Raw genomic sequence first — 18,581 nt, forward strand, 5'->3', positions numbered from 1 at the left:
AAAACACAACTGTTCAAAATCTTTGGGATACAGCAAAGGCAGTCCTGAGAGGAAAGTATATAGCAATACATGCCTTTCTCAAGAAACAAGAAAGGTCTCAAATACACAACCTAACCCTACACCTAAAGGAGCTGGAGAAAGAACAGCAAATAAAGCCTAAACCCAGCAGGAGAAGAGAAATCATAAAGATCAGAGCAGAAATCAATGAACTAGAAACCAAAAGAACAGTAGAACAGATCAACGAAACTAGGAGCTGGTTCTTTGAAAGAATTAACAAGATTGATAAACCCCTGGCCAGACTGATCAAAAAGAAAAGAGAAATGACCCAAATCAACAAAATCATGAATGAAAGAGGAGAGATCACAACCAACACCAAAGCAATACAAACAATTATAAGAACATATTATGAGCAACTCTATGCCAGCAAATTAGATAACCTGGAAGAAATGGGTGCATTCCTAGAGATGTATCAACTACCAAAATTGAGCCAGGAAGAAATAGAAAACCTGAACAGACCTATAACCACTAAGGAAATTGAAACAGTCATCAAAAATCTCCCAAGAAACAAAAGCCCAGGGCCAGATGGCTTCCCAGGGGAATTCTATCAGACATTTCAAGAGGAATTAATACCTATTCTCCTGAAACTGTTCCAAAAAATAGAAATGGAAGGGAAACTTCCAAACTCATTTTATGAGGCCAGCATTACCTTGATCCCAAAACCAGACAAAGACCCCATCAAAAAAGAGAATTACAGACCAATATCCTTGATGAACATGGATGCAAAAATTCTCACCAAAATACTAGCCAATAGGATCCAACAGTACATTAAAAGGATTATTCACCAGGACCAAGTGGGATTTATTCCTGGGCTGCAAGGCTGGTTCAACATCCGCAAATCAATCAACGTGATACAATACATTAACAAAAGAAAGAACAAGAATCGTATGATCCTCTCAATAGATGCAGAAAAAGCATTTGACAAAGTACAACATCCTTTCTTGATCAAAACTCTTCAGAGTATAGGGATAGAGGGTACATACCTCAGTATCATAAAAGCCATCTATGAAAAACCTACAGCGAATATCATTCTCAATGGGGAAAGGCTGAGAGCTTTTCCCCTAAGGTCAGGAACGCGGCAGGGATGTCCACTCTCACCACTGCTATTCAACATAGTATTAGAAGTCCTAGCCACAGCAATCAGACAACAAAAAGAAATCAAAGGCATCCAAATCGGCAAAGAGGAAGTCAAACTCTCACTCTTTGCAGATGATATGATACTGTATGTGGAAAACCCAAAAGACTCCACCCCAAAGCTGCTAGAACTCATACAGGAATTCAGTAAAGTAGCAGGATATAAAATCAATGCACAGAAATCAGTGGCATTCCTATACACCAACAACAAGACAGAAGAGAGACAAATCAAGGAGTCGATCCCATTTACAATTGCACCCAAAACCATTCGATACCTAGGAATAAATCTAACCAAAGAGGCAAAGGATCTGTACTCAGAAAACGATAAAATACTCATGAAAGAAATTGAAGAAGACACAAAGAAATGGAAAAACGTTCCATGCTCATGGATTGGGAGAATCAACATTGTGAAGATGTCAATGCTACCTAGAGCAATCTACACATTCAATGCAATCCCCATCAAAATACCATCCACTTTTTTCAAAGAAATGGAACAAATAATCCTAAAATTTGTATGGAACCAGAAGAGACCCAGAATAGCCAGAGGAATACTGAAAAAGAAAAGCAAAGCTGGAGGCATCACAATTCCGGACTTCCAGCTCTATTACAAAGCTGTGATCATCAAGACAGTATGGTACCGGCACAAAAACAGACACATAGATCAATGGAACAGAATCGAGAGCCCAGAAATGGACCCTCAACTCTATGGTCAACTTATTTTTGACAAAGCAGGAAAGAATGTCCAATGGCAAAAAGACAGTCTCTTCAACAAATGGTGTTGGGAAAATGGGACAGCCACATGCAGAAGAATGAAACTGGACCATTTCCTTACACCACACACAAAAATAGACTCCAAATGGTTGAAAGACCTAAACGTGAGACAGGAGTCCATCCAAATCCTAAAGGAGAACACAGGTAGCAAGCTTTTCGACCTTAGCCGCAGCAACTTCTTCCTAGAAACATCGCCAAAGGCACGGGAAGCCAGGGCAAAAATGAACTATTGGGATTTCATCAAGATAAAAAGCTTTTGCACAGCAAAAGAAACAGTCCACAAAACCAAAAGACAACCGACAGAATGGGAGAAAATATTTGCAAATGACATATCAGATAAAGGGCTAGTATCCAAAATCTATAAAGAACTTATCAAACTCAACACCCAAAGAACAAATAATCCAATCAAGAAATGGGCAGAAGACATGAACAGACATTTCTCCAAAGAAGACATCCAAATGGCCAACAGGCACATGAAAAAGTGCTCAACATCGCTCGGCATCAGGGAAATCCAAATCAAAACCTCAATGAGATACCACCTCACACCCGTCAGAATGGCTAAAATTAACAAGTCAGGGAACGACAGATGTTGGCGGGGATGTGGAGAAAGGGGAACCCTCCTACACTGTTGGTGGGAATGCAAGCTGGTGCAACCACTCTGGAAAACAGTATGGAGGTTCCTCAAACAGTTGAAATTAGAGCTACCGTTCGATCCAGCAATTGCACTACTGGGTATTTACCACAAAGATACAAATGTAGGGACCCGAAGGGGTACGTGTACCCCAATGTTTATAGCAGCAATGTCCACCATAGCCAAACTGTGGAAAGAGCCAAGATGCCCATCGACAGATGAATGGATAAAGAAGATGTGGTATATATACACAATGGAATATTATGCAGCTATCAAAAGGAATGAGATCTTGCCATTTGCAACGACGTGGATGGAACTGGAGGGTGTTATGCTGAGTGAAATAAGTCAATCAGAGAAAGACATGTATCACATGACCTCACTGATATGAGGAATTCTTAATCTCAGGAAAGAAACTGAGTGTTACTGGAGTGGTTGGGGTGGGAGGGATGGGGTGGCTGGGTGATAGACATTGGGGAGGGTATGTGCTACGGTGAGTGCTGTGAATTGTGCAAGACTGTTGAATCACAGATCTGTACTTCTGAAACAACGCAACATATTTTAAGAAAAAAGAAAAAGAAGATAACAGGAGAGGAAGAAAAGGGGAGTATGTCAGAGGGGGAGACGAACCATGAGAGATGATGGACTCTGAAAAACAAACTGAGGGTTCTAGAGGGGAGGGGGGTAGGGGGATGGGTTAGCCTGGTGATGGGTATTGAGGAGGGCACGTTCTGCATGGAGCACTGGGTGTTATGAACAAACAATGAATCATGGAACACTGCACCAAAAACTAATGATGTAATGTATGGTGATTAACATAACAATAAAAAAATTAAAAAAAAAGAAAGAGAGAGAGCATGTGCACACACATGGGGGGAGGGGCAGAGGGAGAGAATCTTCAAACAGACCCCCCCACCCAAGTAGGGAGCCTGACTCAGGGCTCTCTGATCTCAGGTCCTTCAAGATCATGACCTGAGCTGAAACCAAGAGTCAGAGGCTTAACAAAATGAGCCACCCAGAAGGCCCTTTATATTCTTAATAATAGAAGCTTTGAATTTCAACTTCTTAACATTAGCTCTTTTTTTAAAGGGTACATGCAAGAATGCATCCTAAGATTGCACGTGCTCAGGTTAAATATTCACAGATTCCTGAATTCCAGTTCTAATTACTTTTGCTTATTTTTCATTTTAGGGATAGGAACAGGGAATGGGAAGCAGGGATATAGTAGGGTGAAAAGCATCAAGCTTGCCACATACGAGAGGCTTAACAAATTATAAATAAATCTAAATAACTGAAATAAATTGAAATGAACAAAAGGAAGGAAGAAAAGGAGAGAGGAAGAAACACACGGGATGTAGGCACATATTCTTTAGTAATCAAAGAAAATATACATACTCCACCCAAATTGGAATATTTGAAGAGCTCTGTTTGTTGACCATGATTAAAATCAAGGTAATTATTTATTCTATTGTGTAAATTGATAAAATTTCTCAAATAAAGCAGTGTAGGTGAAAACAAATGAAAGATTAAGAGGAACAGTAGGGAGAGTGAGTCATAGCAGGGAAAGGGAGAGGGAGACAAGGGGTGAATGGGTGAAGAGGGGGAAGACAGGAGAGGGGAAGGGGAGAAAGGGGAGGGGGAAACAGGAGACAGGAGGAAAGTGGTTGAGAAGAAGCACTTATTTCACCTTGAATAACACAGTCACTTCGATATGGTTATTTGATTAATATCTGGGTCTCTCCCAGGACCTCAAACTCAGAGAGAACAGGGATTAGGTCGATTTTTGCCCTTTGTTTAATCCAGCACAGCTCCAATTCCCAAGAACAGTGCTGCTCAAAGTATCTGTGATGAAGAATCGATCTTTTAATTTCCACTCTGTCATGGATAAATAGTGTGTGAAAACAAACAAAGCTTGAAACAGAACATACAAATACAAGCCGATTTATATATTATTAAATTCTACAGACATGAAATTGCTGTTTCAAATCATGCATTTATCTTGTCATGGACCAGTAACCATTGTGAGGTCCACTAACTGCTCCCTGAAGAGCCTGACCTGGTAGAAACTCATTAAAAATTGGTAACATGTTTAAACAATCCAGCCACCAGAACATCAACAATTCAGCAATAAATTATAGTTGGATCATGGTTTTTCTGGAACTTGATCTCTGTTTTTTCCCCCCATTTTATTGCCAATTCTGAGAAGTTAACAGAGTGGTGAATCTGACCCCTATTTTTAAATGGCTACACTGAGGACAAAGGACAAACTTGTTGGAGGATGGTCCTGTACTGAGTAGCAGAATAGAAGGGGACTCAGTTCTCTTGACTCCCAGGCCACTGCTTTTTCCCATAGGCCTTTGTGGCTCTTTTTTTCTGCAATCAAATTGGACATGCAGCATTAATTAGCGAGCTGTAAGCACTTTCGTTTTCACTTTTGGCTAGCAGACTCCAGTGAATCTCTAATTTACACATTTAAGCTCTGCAGACATTTGCAGACCAATATTCTAAGAGCTAGTTTTTAATTTGGCTTAGCATCCATTTCTGTATTTTTAATGTTAAGATGTGTATTTAATTGTCATTCCTGAAGAGATCCTGCCACAAATAATCAATGGTTCCCAAAAGATAAGTGTGTGGTCAATCCCATTCTACTTTTCTTTTAGTCTGTAAATTGTTATGCCTTTTATAGTACTGGCTAGTATAAAACAGCTAGTATAAAACAGCTAGTATAAAAACAACATAATAACTATGACAACTTCAGCAAATCATTGGCAAAATGTCCTTTCCAACAACTGATTCAAAATGATAAAAACGAAACCTATATTCAAAATCTTGGTGACCATTTTTTAAAGGATATCTATCTATTGAAGAAGCTATCATTTATCTATCTTTTCTGGAAAAAAATACATACCAAACTGTTAACAGTAACGGTCTATTGGGAGTACAGCAGACTGGAAGTAGGAAATAGGGGACCCTTCCTTCTTCGTACATTTCTGTACTTTAAAAACTTTTTCTCATGAATATGTAATATTTTATTAATAATATATTGGTGATGGAAGTGATTCTAGGAAGTCTAAATGTTTTAAACATGAATATATATTTAAAACAAATGTGTAATATTTTATTAATACATTTTATTACTTTATCCACTGAACTTCGAAATAAAGCAATATGCAAGGCAGGTTCTCAGCCCCTCAGTAGATAGATGAGGGAACTACAGTGGAGGTACAGGGCTAAGATTCCAAGGAAATATGTGTTATGCCAAAGTCTGTGAACTTCCCACTTCCTAATGCTGCAGGGCAATGACAAATGAACACATTGCATCAGTTAATGGAATTTTCTTGTATCTCTAACTTAGGTCTCCGGGGTAGATAAACAACAAATAGGACCCATGTGAAACATGCACTGTGACAGTGATACAACCGAGAATTTGAGGTAGTTCTGAGCCAAAACTGTTCAGGTACGTTTGTCAGAAGTATATTTTATATTTTAATTACCCTACCAAACTTTTCCCCTGGTCTGGTAAAATCAGTAAGAGATTCACTTAGTCTCTAGAAGGTTAGCGATGAGTGCAAAGAACATGCATGTTAAATTGACAAAGGTCACCTACCACACTGAAGATAATTTTATCTGATAACCAAAGATATTATAGGATGGAGAAAGCATAATGCAAATATTTGACAGATTATAAACTTAATTTTATACCACAGGTCCAATAACATATAATTTGCTTGCAATGGACTATTTCTAAAAAAAATAATACTTAAGATATTTAAAATGAGAAAGTTTCTAACGATATCATGTTAGTCCCAGTACTGCTTTTTCTATTGACCAGTTAAAAACTATGGTATTTGTTGTAAGAGAGGATGGGCCACTAAGAAAACCAAGTCTTGGGGTTGAGAAGAAACAATGCTAAATTAACAGCTTTTAAGCTCTAAAGAAATCTTAAGAGAACGTGAAAAAAATGCTGTGAAAATTTGTAACAAAAAAATGAGCAGAAAAGAAAAGTCACATTCTTGGGCCTTTTCTTGCCCCCCACTCCCCACTGTGTAGAATGGCAGCCAGAGGAAAGAACTAAAGGCTAAGAAGATCCATGATACCCTCTATTTGGCAGGAGTTAAGAGAAGCCCATGTCTCCTTCTTGATATGGGGAGAGTCATCCCTTGGAAACTTATTAGCTACTGAAGAAAACAAACAAACAAACTTGGTTATCACCCTTAAATTCCCTACTCGCTTAAAGCAATTTCTAGAGAGAAGATACCCATGTGTAGCATTCTCTAATAAAGTCATGGCTTCTGGGATTTTCTAAATTTCTAAGCTTCTTTCTAAGCATTAGAAAAATGTTATATGTGATTTTTCTTTCTTTCTTTCTTTCCTTTTTTTCCCATTTTTTTACTAGTTGGGGTGACCATTATTAGAAAGGTTGGAAGGTACAGGCAGTGTCAAAGTTAATTTCTCATTTTCCTTTTAAAATCTACCTTAGGTTTGTTCCACAAATCACTGGATTCGCCATATTGTTATGTGAATTGCTGTTCTTAATACTTATTATACAGGGCTAAACTTTATAATCATATTGTTAGCTTTTACTAAAAGGTATGAGATATAAGTGATTCTTCACAGATAAAGTAATAGCCTTCAGAGAGTTTCCCATTGCGTGAATTTCTGCACGTGATTTAAAAGGCTGCAATATAATACATATACATGCATTTCACACATTCATACATGTGTGAAAACCTTTTTTCTACAGGTTACAAAGTTTGAATATCCTTTAGTATATTTTGATGTTTTGACTCAGATATTGAGCCACTGACTCCTCTGAAAACCTGATTATAAATGCTGACCTTTCCTTTCTCTGGCGCTAATTTTCTTACCCTTCTCTACTACACATTCAGTAAAACCTATAAATGAAGGCTGCATGCAGAAGGAGGCAAGCTCCCTAGCCAGTAATGGCATCTTACTTGCAAAAATGAAAAACTCTTAAGACATTCCTCCCACCAACCCCCTTCTCTAAACAAATAAACAAAAAACCAAACAAAACACAAAACAACAACAAAAAACAAAGAAAAAATTGAGATAGAAAACATGGTGGTATTTAGAGAAATATGTCCACCATTGCCTATCCCAGTTGTTAGGAACCCTAATGGATACACATGGGAGATCAAATGCTGGGAAAGTTTTCTGTGAACCATTAATCACCTCCCAAACTGTTAGGCAAAGTGAAGGAGAGATAGCATGCATATTCGCAGATTGTCTATGAAACAGACAATCAAAGACATAAGAAAGAAAGAGAAAGAGAAAGGGAGAGTAAGTCTGAGCAGTAACTGAGACTTAACATGGTAGCTGAGTGATAATAAGTGGCTGCTAACATATATTAGCACCTAGTGCCCTGCAAATTTTTTCTGGTTACCTCCCTTAATTCCCAAAACAATTCCATGAAATAGTTATTGTACAGAGAAATTGTATCTGCTAAAGGAAAATTGTATCTGCTAAGGACTCCCCATGTGACCACCGCCACGCTGTCACCACTATCCTTTGTGACCACTCTGTATCACATACTAACCTTCCCAATAGCACTTTTCACACATGTGCAACAGGAGGAATAACACTGTGGTTTAGAGAATGGGTGCTGTGGCTAGAAAAACATAGATTCAAACCCAGGTCTGTCACTTATAAGTCAGGTGGTTTGGACACTCTCAGAACCTTACCTTCCCCATAGAAACAATAGGGGCAGGGATAGCATTTATATTACAGGATAATTGATACGATTAAATGAGTTAATGTTTGCAGAGTATTTAACTCCATACCTGGTCCATAACAAGGAAGAGTTTAACATTATCTTTGAGGGGAGGGGTAGCTTCTGGTTTTCTTCATTTTCCTACATTGTGTCTATGCAGAAGGAGTCCCAGGGTAAGGGTTTTATTATTCGTTTTATTTTATTTATTTAAATTCAATTAATTAACATATAGTGTATTATTAGTTTCAGAGGTAGAGTTCAGTGATTCATCAGTTGAATAACACCCATTGCTCATTACATCACGTGCCCTCCTTAATGTCCATCTCCCAGTTACCTGATCTCCCCATGCCCCTCTCCTCCAGCAACCCTCTGTTTGTTTCCTACAGGTAAGAGTCTCTTATGGTTTATCTCCCTCTCTGATTTCATCTAAGGGTTTTAAATGCTTGTTGAATGAATGATGAATGAAGGATTGAATGGATGGATGGATGAATAATTTTCTGAATCTCAGGACAGCATTCTTGTTACTAAAGCCCCAATTGCAAGGGCACTTCGGTGGCTCAGTTGGTTCAGCACCCGACTCTTGATTTCGGCTGAGGTCATGATCTCAGGGTAGTGAGACTAAGCGCCACATCAGGCTCCCCACTTAGTGGGGAGTTTGCTTGTCCCTCTCTGTCTGCTCCTCCCCCTGCTCTCTCTCTCTCTCTCTAAAATAAATAAATAAAATCTTAAAAATTAAAAAAAATAAATAAAGCTCAATTGCCTTCATCATTCTCCTCTTCCTAGAGTAGAATAAGTTTCTGTGACTGTTCTCAGTTATTAAGCACCTAGTGCAGTCCAAGTTTCTTTACATTACTTATCTCTTTTAATTCCCAAAACAATTCCATGAAATAGTTATTACACAGAAAAATTGGACCAGACTCTATCCAATGGCCTGCATATTTGTAACATGCAGCATAAGTGTTCATACATACCTAAGACAAGAACAATAAAAATGATTGTTTCCTTATCATTACCTCTCCATGTAGCATCCAAAAATGAGTTTCTCCAATACCTCATTTAAGAAATGAGAATGTGAGATAAAGAGTGAGCTGGATAATCTCCTGCTGTTAGTTCTCTGACTTTAAAAATATTCCCTGACCTTTCCAAGTATCAGTTTTCTTATTCATAAAACTGGGACACAATGGTAATGTGTCTGACAGTATTGTGATAATTAAATGAGATAATGTGTATAAAAAGGTAGATCGTGTAAGGATAAGTGGACGGATTTTTCTTTGAGGGGACAGGCAGTTGCTTCCCTACCATCTCCTTTATGGTGTCTTCTTGAAAATATTCAGGTGTAGCAGGACCAACCTTTTGATTTTCCAATGCAAGTTTAGCACTTCTGACCCTTCAAACTGTAAATATGAGCCTCCAGAATTAGCTCAGAATTAGCTTTCCCTCACAAGAGAAATAGGAGACAATCAGGTACACCTATTTATCTCTCAAGAAGCTAGAGGAATTGTCATTGTTCTTTACTGTATAAATATGTGCGAGATTCTGTACAGACCCTGTAGTCACTTTGATGTCACAATGCATCCGTACACTATAATAAATTGTGTTTTCTCTCTTTCTTCTATACAGGTAGAGAGGGGTCTTTTTTAGGCAGGGTCATTTTTATTTCCCAAACAATTATAAACTGTAAAGTGCCAAAAATTCTTAATTGTTGAGGTTGTTCTTGTAATTACTATAATTATTATCACTTCACAACCACTGTGATGAAAATTATGCCATTATCCAGATAAAAAGGATGATAAAATACTTCTGACCCTAGTTCAATGGGTAAGTTCTACCAAAAGTGGTTTTCTCAAAAGGTCAGCTGAATATATTTTTTTCCTTTGTGTTAAACTTATTTTTAATCTTATGTTAATGCCAAGAGCAGAATGCAAAGATAAAAATTATTAAATTTTAGACTGTCAGGCCCCAATAATGAAAGTAAACTTCTTTGGGGTCATACCAAATGGTTGAGCTTCAAAATGAAAACACATACCAAGTTTTTGCATACTCTAATTGCTATATACAACTATTAAAGAGGAAACAAGATAGAGTAGTAAAATAAATGCAAAAGATGCCATGAAATGCACTAACATAACCTTCTAAAATAAAATACATCATAGGGCGCCTGGGTGGCTCAGTCAGTTAAGCATCCAACTCTTGATTTAGGCTCAGGTCATGATCTCAGGGTTGTGATATCAAGCCCTATATCAGGCTTCACTGCACTGGGCGTGGAGCGTGCTTAAGATTCTCTCTCCCTCTCCCTCTGCCCCTGCCCCTGCTCTCTCTCTCTCTCAGTCTTTCTCTCAAATAAATAAACAAACACACTAATATGGGTAAATTAACTCTTATAATTAAATGCAGTATTTGTTTTTTAAGGCTTACAGATCAAACAGGATGCCCCAAATCAAAATTCATTGCTGTCTCCATTACTGTCACTTCTTTCCTTACATCTCCTCACAAAACCCCTCTTCCTATTGACTTTCCTTATGTCTAGTAATGGCACCCATGGGTTTCCAAGTTTGAAAGTTCTTTAACGCTATCCAGTCATTGGCCAAGTCTATCCCCTGTGCTTGTTTTACCACACTTCTTACCACAAAATATTTTGATTTTCTATCTCTCAGTCATTTCCACCAGACCAAGTGTTTTTATGAACGCCTGAACATATGCATTTTGCTCTGTAACTCTTAGCATCCATCTTGGCAGTGGCCAAGTTAAACCTTGGTTGAATAAATTAACACGTGAAATTCTTTAGAGTATATGGCTATGACTGCTTTCTCATCTATTCCCTACCTTTAATTCTCAGTTTTTCTATGTTAGTTTAGGTTTTCAGTCCTAATAGCCTTCCTTTAACCCTTGCCCATACCATCTATTTTTCCTCTCTACATTTGTAGGATACCTTTTCACAGAGCCCTGCTCCTATTTCTCACTCCTGGCTCAGAAATGCCCATTGGCTTCCATCTGCCTTTAAAAGTGTCTGTCACCAAAAGTACATAGCCCCAACTAACATTCTGGTCTTTCTACATATAACCTAATTTCAACAACTGTTCCGGCCATCTTCCCATACACGATGCTACACATTTGCTTACATGCAATCCTAAGAAGACAGATAAATTTAGCATGTTACATATTTGTCCTGAGACATATAAAGTCAAACTTAAAGAATATAAGGAGGTTTTAACATAAGCATAAGTCTCAAAATTTTAAGAGAGGAGGAATCATTGCTATATTACTGTTCTCTAAAGTGGCCTTTCTAACCCAACAATGTGTCATAGAATTGAATCTTATATAGTCAAAACTGAATCTTCTTAATTTGATTTTAAAAGCAAAAAGCATTTATATCACAGTATCATCTTTTGTGCTAAATGTTTTTATCTTCAATATGTACTATAATACATATGTCAACCATCAACCATACTGGGTAGTTTTAGAAGCAATCCTTAGTACACATGAAAACTGACTATTATAAAATCATGCATCAATGCCTTCCGTGTGTGTGTTTGTTGAGTATTCCCTAGCAGAAGCTTCTATTGTGATCTTCCTCCTTCTCTTTTCTGTACTCTGGTTTCCCTCGTAAAAGCTCAGACCATTTCCAGATCACCCACTAACCTCAAGACCTCGGCGTCCTGAAGATTTTTATTCTTAAACTGACTCTGGACTTTCCAAAAGACATTCTAAACCTCTGAGACCAGTTCAGGAATAGAACAGCTTGCTCTTTCGAAGGTTCCTGAAGCAATGCCTTTCAAGGGATAATTAGGCTTTGGAGTATGACTTGTTCCTCACCAAGCAAGACCCTGACATAGTAGGAGCCCAAACAAAACTGCCTCAGGGAGGTAATAAATCCCCACAAGTCTTCAGCTCACAGCATTTGGCTCTAGTCCAATCATTACTGTATTTACAAAAGAAATGAGCCCAGAAGACCGGAAATGGAAAACTCTAAGTAATATGATACATTATTGTTGTTTTTTTAAACTGGTCAGAACTACCTCTTGAAAAACTTTGGTTAAGGTAGTCAATGGGCTAAATCCCTGCCTTAGCTTTCAATTACTATTCAGTTTTCTATGTACATACTTTATTGTGTGATTTCAGTCAGTGCTGTCCATTTTTACCTAGCCATCCTTCCCCTTCCCCAGTTCTGTTGTGTTAATTTTGAGCCTGGCATCATATAGGGAACCCGAAGTTTCTCTTTTAGAATAGGGTCATTGGCTTCCTCATTTTTGCCAAGTCAATAAATGAAGAGAAATAAGTTATTCCAGTTTGTTTTCAGACAGGGGAGCGGGGAAGCCTGGAGAGAAATAGTAGATTTGCTTCTTTCTCTTTGTGATTTCTAAGGGCTCTACCCTAAACTACTGATAGAAAAGAGGTGGTTGTAATAAGTTGCAGTCATTTACTGAGAGGGGCTCCCTGGCTTCCTGCTTTGTCTCCATTTTCTTTAGAGCATCAGCCTTCTACATAGTTATAACTTGAATGATATTCAGCCAATTGTGACCCTTATGGTTTTGTGTATATTTCCTGACATATAAAGAGAATAATTTAATGTAGCCATTTAATACAACCGTTCCTTCAGGTCTAAGACCTATGGTCTCTTCTAGCATTAAGTTTCAGAAAAAAGGAGTCTATGTGTAATCTGCACTCTCCTTTTACAAGAACACCCAAAAATCCTTTTCATTTTGGTAAATTAAAGCAGTATACTTCAAATAACAAATATTTTTTTATGATATTGGCTATATTTAACATAGACTGCAATATTAGTTGTAGTGTGGTAGTACATTAGTAGCCTAAGATTTTGTACATAGGAACCAAAACCCAGTTTCTAAATACACATTGTAAATATATGGCCATGATCAAAGCAATTGAAAAACATGATGGATGCAGCGTGATACAATCTTCACCAGGAATACTTAAAAATATATATATATATATTATATATATATATATATATATATCTTCAGGGTAATACACATTGATCATCAAAACCACAGTTTACATATTAGTAATATAGTACGTGAAATCTACATATGCTTGAAATACTCTTTTTATTTTTGGATGTGGATTAAAGTGTACTTTGAAATAATTAAGGTTTTCAATGAGTAGATATCTCTACAATGGATATCAATATCAAACATTTCAAACCCATAACAAGGTTTCCCAGTTCTTAAGCTAGAATCCATGCACTACTTAGTAATTATAGAAAGAATTGTGCCCATACAAACCAAGGGGGAAAAACAAAATTAACCCACATAGCCCCCCAGATTAAAATCCATTTTAGACAAGCAACAGAAAATCCTGAAAGATTTACACATTGCACATACTTTATGCTGACAAGTTGAACAACAGCACCAAAGAGAAGACTTAAATAAATTAATCTTCCCCAAAGAATACCTTTTTTAATCATATTCTAACGACCTTAAAAGAACCATACCACTTGCATGCTTCTAAAAGGATTTTCACAAACTGTATACATAATTGAAAACAAACATTTGCAATCCTAAAATGAAATCTTATTACTTTTGGTGTTAAAGAAACCCACTTGCTTAGAAATAATAAATATTTTCATGAGTTTTTTTTCCTTTCTCTATGGAATATTAAATTTAAGTTCACAAAAATCTAGGGTAAATAAATTAAGCGCCAAAAACATACATTTTTTTTTTTGCTTATCTAATTTTGACATGCTCCCAGGATTTTAGATGGATGTTTCAAAAGTACCTAAAATTTTTCCTCAAGTTTCTGATGTGGTCAACCCTTTAAATACCACCTAAACAAGGAAAACATTGGCAGTCTTATCAGAGTCTCCTGTTGTCATCCCACTGCTGCATGGGACAGTCTTCAACAAGACTTAGACAAACCTCATTCATCAATATTCTACTCTGGAGGAGTTGACACTTACTGTGAATTCTGCTCTTCAACTTAAATACCAGTGTCTGTGGCAGCCAATTCTATCATTGCAGAGACAGCATCCCTCAGGCGAGGTCCAACCTTTCTCTCCAAGTGAACCCAGGGATTAGTCTGACTTCCCCTAAATTCTCTCCTCTGCACAGTAAGAGCTAATCTTTCCTGTATGAAGCAGGAGATGGTGTTGCTATGACAACAGAGCACATTCTAGCAGTGGGACTACCGAGATGAGCCTTCAAAGACTCAGGGAAACGTGTACTCAGTTTTCCTCCAGGGCTATGGGCTCCTTCCTTTAGGATTTAATCCACCAACAAGTTCACTGACAGACTGAGTTCTTGATTATCTATGCATTTTGCTACAGGGAGATCACTGATTAAGAACATGGCTGGAAGATCACAGAATTATTTAATAAAAGTGCCATTCTCAGTTATATTAAATTTCCAGTTGTAACTGCTTTGTATAGCAGTTTCAAGACACTAGCCCCACTTAAATTTAATGCATTCTGCTTACTGTTAAGTTTTTCGAAAATGATATTAATGTGTTGAGAAGGGCATTATCAAGGGGAAAGATTTATCTTTTTTTCGTTTGTTTGTATATCATCACCAATGTATCAACTTGAAGGTTAGATACACACACACACACACACACACACACACACACACACACACACACATCCATTTTCTCTCTCCAGCATCAACGTCTGGAGGCTTGAGGTTTCAGGGTGGGGGAGGGGATATGCTAACAAAAGCAAATCCCTGCAGCCACATTTTGCATACATATATTAGCTGGAGAATAATCACAATAAGCGTTAATCATTTAGAAAAATAATCACCAGTGGAATTTAAGTGCCTTTGCAACCACAGAAGAGAGCCAGTATCGGGTCATATTGTGTAAGGGCAGGTTTCACGTATTATTTTCAAACACAGCAGTTATATCTTTTGGAAAATAATTAACACGTACATTATTACATATTTTTAAAAGTTGATCATGCATTTTAATAGTCCTAACTTTGTACCATTTGGGATATTCATTTTTCTTCAGAAGGCATTCCTGTGAATTCAAACATGTCCATCTCATCCATTAGACGGAAAAGACACAGGGCAGGGAAATTTTTCCCTTTTCAGCAGCAGACGTTCAGTTTCCTACCCCACCATGAGTGAGACTTTCACCCAGAGAGTCACCCAAACTGTCCTTTTTGCCCCTCTTGATTTCCCCAATACCTCTTCCATTTCTCAACCCTTTCTATCAGGAGAAGCTCTTACCACATCACCCTTCCCCCATACTGGGTGGCAACTGTTCTCCTTTGTGGCTGAAGCAGCATGATCTGCATCATCTACATCCATTCTTCAGACTGTGGAGGGAGAACATGACTTCATGGGTGCTGCTGTCACTCAGAGGTAAGGGATCTATAGGTTAGAGAGATTCAGTGTCCTATTTGCCTTCTAGGAGAATCATCTAGCTTTGTTTAGTTACTTCTTGTTTCTCACTCAAATGTGTGTGAAAAACTTTAAGATATTAACTAGAATGTCAAGATCGCAGATAATACACGCATATACACTGAATTGTTCACATAAAATGAGCAGGGCATTTTAAAACTCATTTTGATTTGTGTTTTTTTTTAATTTCTATCATAGTAAAAACTAGCAGTTAAATTTGTTTAATATGTGCCTTGGGCTATACCTCCAGACACATATGTGCTCACAACATGGGCATATACAGAACATTTTTCCCTCATGATCCTATTCCCAGAGCATGTTCTGAAGATACATTCTCATATTTCAAAAAGTTATGGCACCTGTTTTCATTATGTTCATTATTATCTAATTAGTAAAAGGCTTTTTTTTTTCCATTTTCACTCTCATCTTCAGGGAAACTGGATAAATGCCAAAACATGTAAACAACATATGGTTTACTTTCAAAATCAACCAACCAGAATTACTCATTTTCAAAGAATCTCTTAGCTAAAAAAAAATATGTTGAAGAAATAATTTCCTGCTCTAATAGCTAATGTTTACCATCTGCTATTCCTTTAGACTAACTACCTGGAGATCAATCATATTATATATTTTCCATTTCCCCTCCCTTCTAAAAAATGATATTATTAGTAAAAAAAAAAAAAGCATTTAAGTAGGTCATGCTATAGTACCACAACTTAAATTTGAATTTTGCAAGCAAGTTATAACCAACTAAAATAATATGAATGCCAGAGATCCCCACTGTTAGAAATTTATGAGCTTTATGATTGTCTCCTATGTATGACTTTTGATCTTCTATTTTTCACATAATAAGCAGTATGTCTGTTAAACCACAATAATAAGTTTGTCTTAGGGAAATAGAGATAGGGAGAGTAGAGGAAAGAGCATTTTTTCTAAAAACCAGCTTTGAAGATGAACCCCAAAGCAGTTCTCAGGAACTGAGATACCGGAGCCCTTGGCAAGGGGAGCAAAGTGTGGGTCAAGAACCATTTTTTCTAAAAGGCTACCTTTGGTAGAAAGGCTTAGGTACAGTCTCTAGACTTTAGCGGGACACTGAGCACAGATTCTAATGACAAACTGCATTGCTAATCTGTCTGTGCCTTAGTTTCTCACTTTCAAAATGGGTAAAATAATAGTACTTCTATCATGGAATTCTCATAAGAATTCAAGGAATAAATATATATAAAGTTCTCAAAACAGTGCCTAGCATACACAAAATATGATGTAAATGTTAGATATTATTTAGGATTTTGAAAACAGGGACTAAATATTATTCGTTCTGTTGCTCCTATTTCTAACACAGTATCTGCTATAGGATATGTACTCAGTAAATGTACAAAAGTACTTTTCATATATCATCTATATGATTTCAATATCTTATAAAGCAAAGTGAATATATTATATCTAAGGATTCTAAAATATAACAGAAGAGAAATAAAAAATCTGTATATATAATTATTATGGGTTTATAAAGTTCAATAAGTAAATAAATAGATAAATATTCAAGGAATGGTTTTCAATATGTAGCCTTCTTGCATACTAATTCTAAAAACTATTTGCTGAACAATAGCTACACATTACAATAAGTAGGATTATCTGAACACAAGAACCATAATCCCTTTAGTTTTACAAGAGAATGAATTATCACTTATTACAAAAGTATTTAGCACCTGCTTTAGTAAATATGATGCTAGACACCAAGATACTAAGACTTAGATCATGGTTTCTGTTCTCAGTGAGTCCATAATCTAATGTAGGAAGCAGACATTCATTCAACACATACTCTATGTGCCAGGCATGGTTCTAGGTGCTGGAGACATAGTAGTAAACCAAACACAGAGAAATATCTACTCTCAAGAGAGTTACTCATGTTCTCTCTCTCTCTCTCTCTCTCTCTCTCTCTCTCTCTCTCTCTCTCTCTCTCTGTGTGTGTGTGTGTGTGTGTGTGTGTGTGTGTGTTAGGGGTCAAAATGTGAGTATATAAGTAGATTATAACTGCTTGAGAGGAAAATGACACAAGCTTGGGAAATAGGAAGGGTGGTAGAAACAGGGTCGAGGGGCGCCTGGGTGGTTCAGTCTTAAGCATCTGCCTTCAACTGGGGTCATGATGCCAGGGTCCTGGGATTGAGCCTGGCATCAGGCTCCCTGCTCGACCGGGAAGCTTGCTTCTCCCTCTCCCACTCCCCCTGCTTGTGTTCCCTCTCTCGCTGTCTCTCTGTCTGTCAAATAAGTAAATAAATAAAAATCTATTTTTTTTAAAAAAAGAAAGAAACAGGGTCGAAATTCTAATGTTAAACAGATCTATATAATGCAAATTGGCAACAGTCATAAAAGAGCAACAAAGGACCATAGGCAGCTACAAAAGGGATCAACTAACTCTTCCCTAAGTAATCTGGGAAGACTTCATAGAAGGAGTGGTCAAATTCTAACTAAGAGGGCGCCTGGGTGGCTCAGATGGTTAAGCGTCTACCTTCGGCTCAGGTCATGATCCCGGAGTCCTGGGATCGAGTCCCGCATTGGGCTCCCTGCTCCTTGGGAGCCTGCTTCTCCCTCTGCCTTTCTCTCTCTCTGCCTCTCTCTCTCTCTCTCTCTGTCTCTCATGAATAAATAAATAAAATCTTTAAAAAAAATTCTAAGAAATTTAAGAATAAATACAAAAAAGTTCTTGTTTGTGTATTCAATAGTATTTTTCACATCATCTGTTTGATTGTAATACCTACCACAACAAAGTGAATAAATAACATATAAAAATACTAAAATATCTCAAAAGAGAAATATACATCTATTAACTAATTATTATGGGTTTACAATGTTCAAAAATTTCATGGTCAATTAAAAGTATGTTATCCCAGCAAATGAAATA

At 37.3% G+C, this 18,581-nt stretch overlaps 1 protein-coding gene and 1 long non-coding RNA gene across 14 annotated transcripts in view; one reads left to right on the top strand and one right to left on the bottom strand.

Moving 5' to 3' along the window:
- NOL4 (nucleolar protein 4) overlaps positions 1-18,581 on the bottom strand; it is a 412,809-nt gene that overhangs the window by 220,837 nt on the left and 173,391 nt on the right. The window contains exon 1 of one of the 13 annotated variants that reach the window (XM_027577296.2): positions 14,239-14,358. The exons of the other annotated variants lie outside the window; for them this stretch is intronic. The gene's annotated coding sequence lies outside the window, so the exon portion shown is untranslated. Of the gene's footprint in view, positions 1-14,238; positions 14,359-18,581 lie in introns of those variants that run through there. 13 annotated transcript variants of the gene reach the window in all.
- Positions 1-18,581, top strand: part of LOC113913212 — a 29,169-nt gene that overhangs the window by 7,648 nt on the left and 2,940 nt on the right. Inside the window, exon 2 of the long non-coding RNA XR_003517125.1 lies at positions 5,946-6,047. This is a non-coding gene — a long non-coding RNA (uncharacterized LOC113913212). The remainder of the gene's footprint in view (positions 1-5,945; positions 6,048-18,581) is intronic.

This window comes from Zalophus californianus, chromosome 14 (genome assembly GCF_009762305.2).
Source record: "Zalophus californianus isolate mZalCal1 chromosome 14, mZalCal1.pri.v2, whole genome shotgun sequence".
NCBI classification, from domain to species: domain Eukaryota; kingdom Metazoa; phylum Chordata; class Mammalia; order Carnivora; family Otariidae; genus Zalophus; species Zalophus californianus.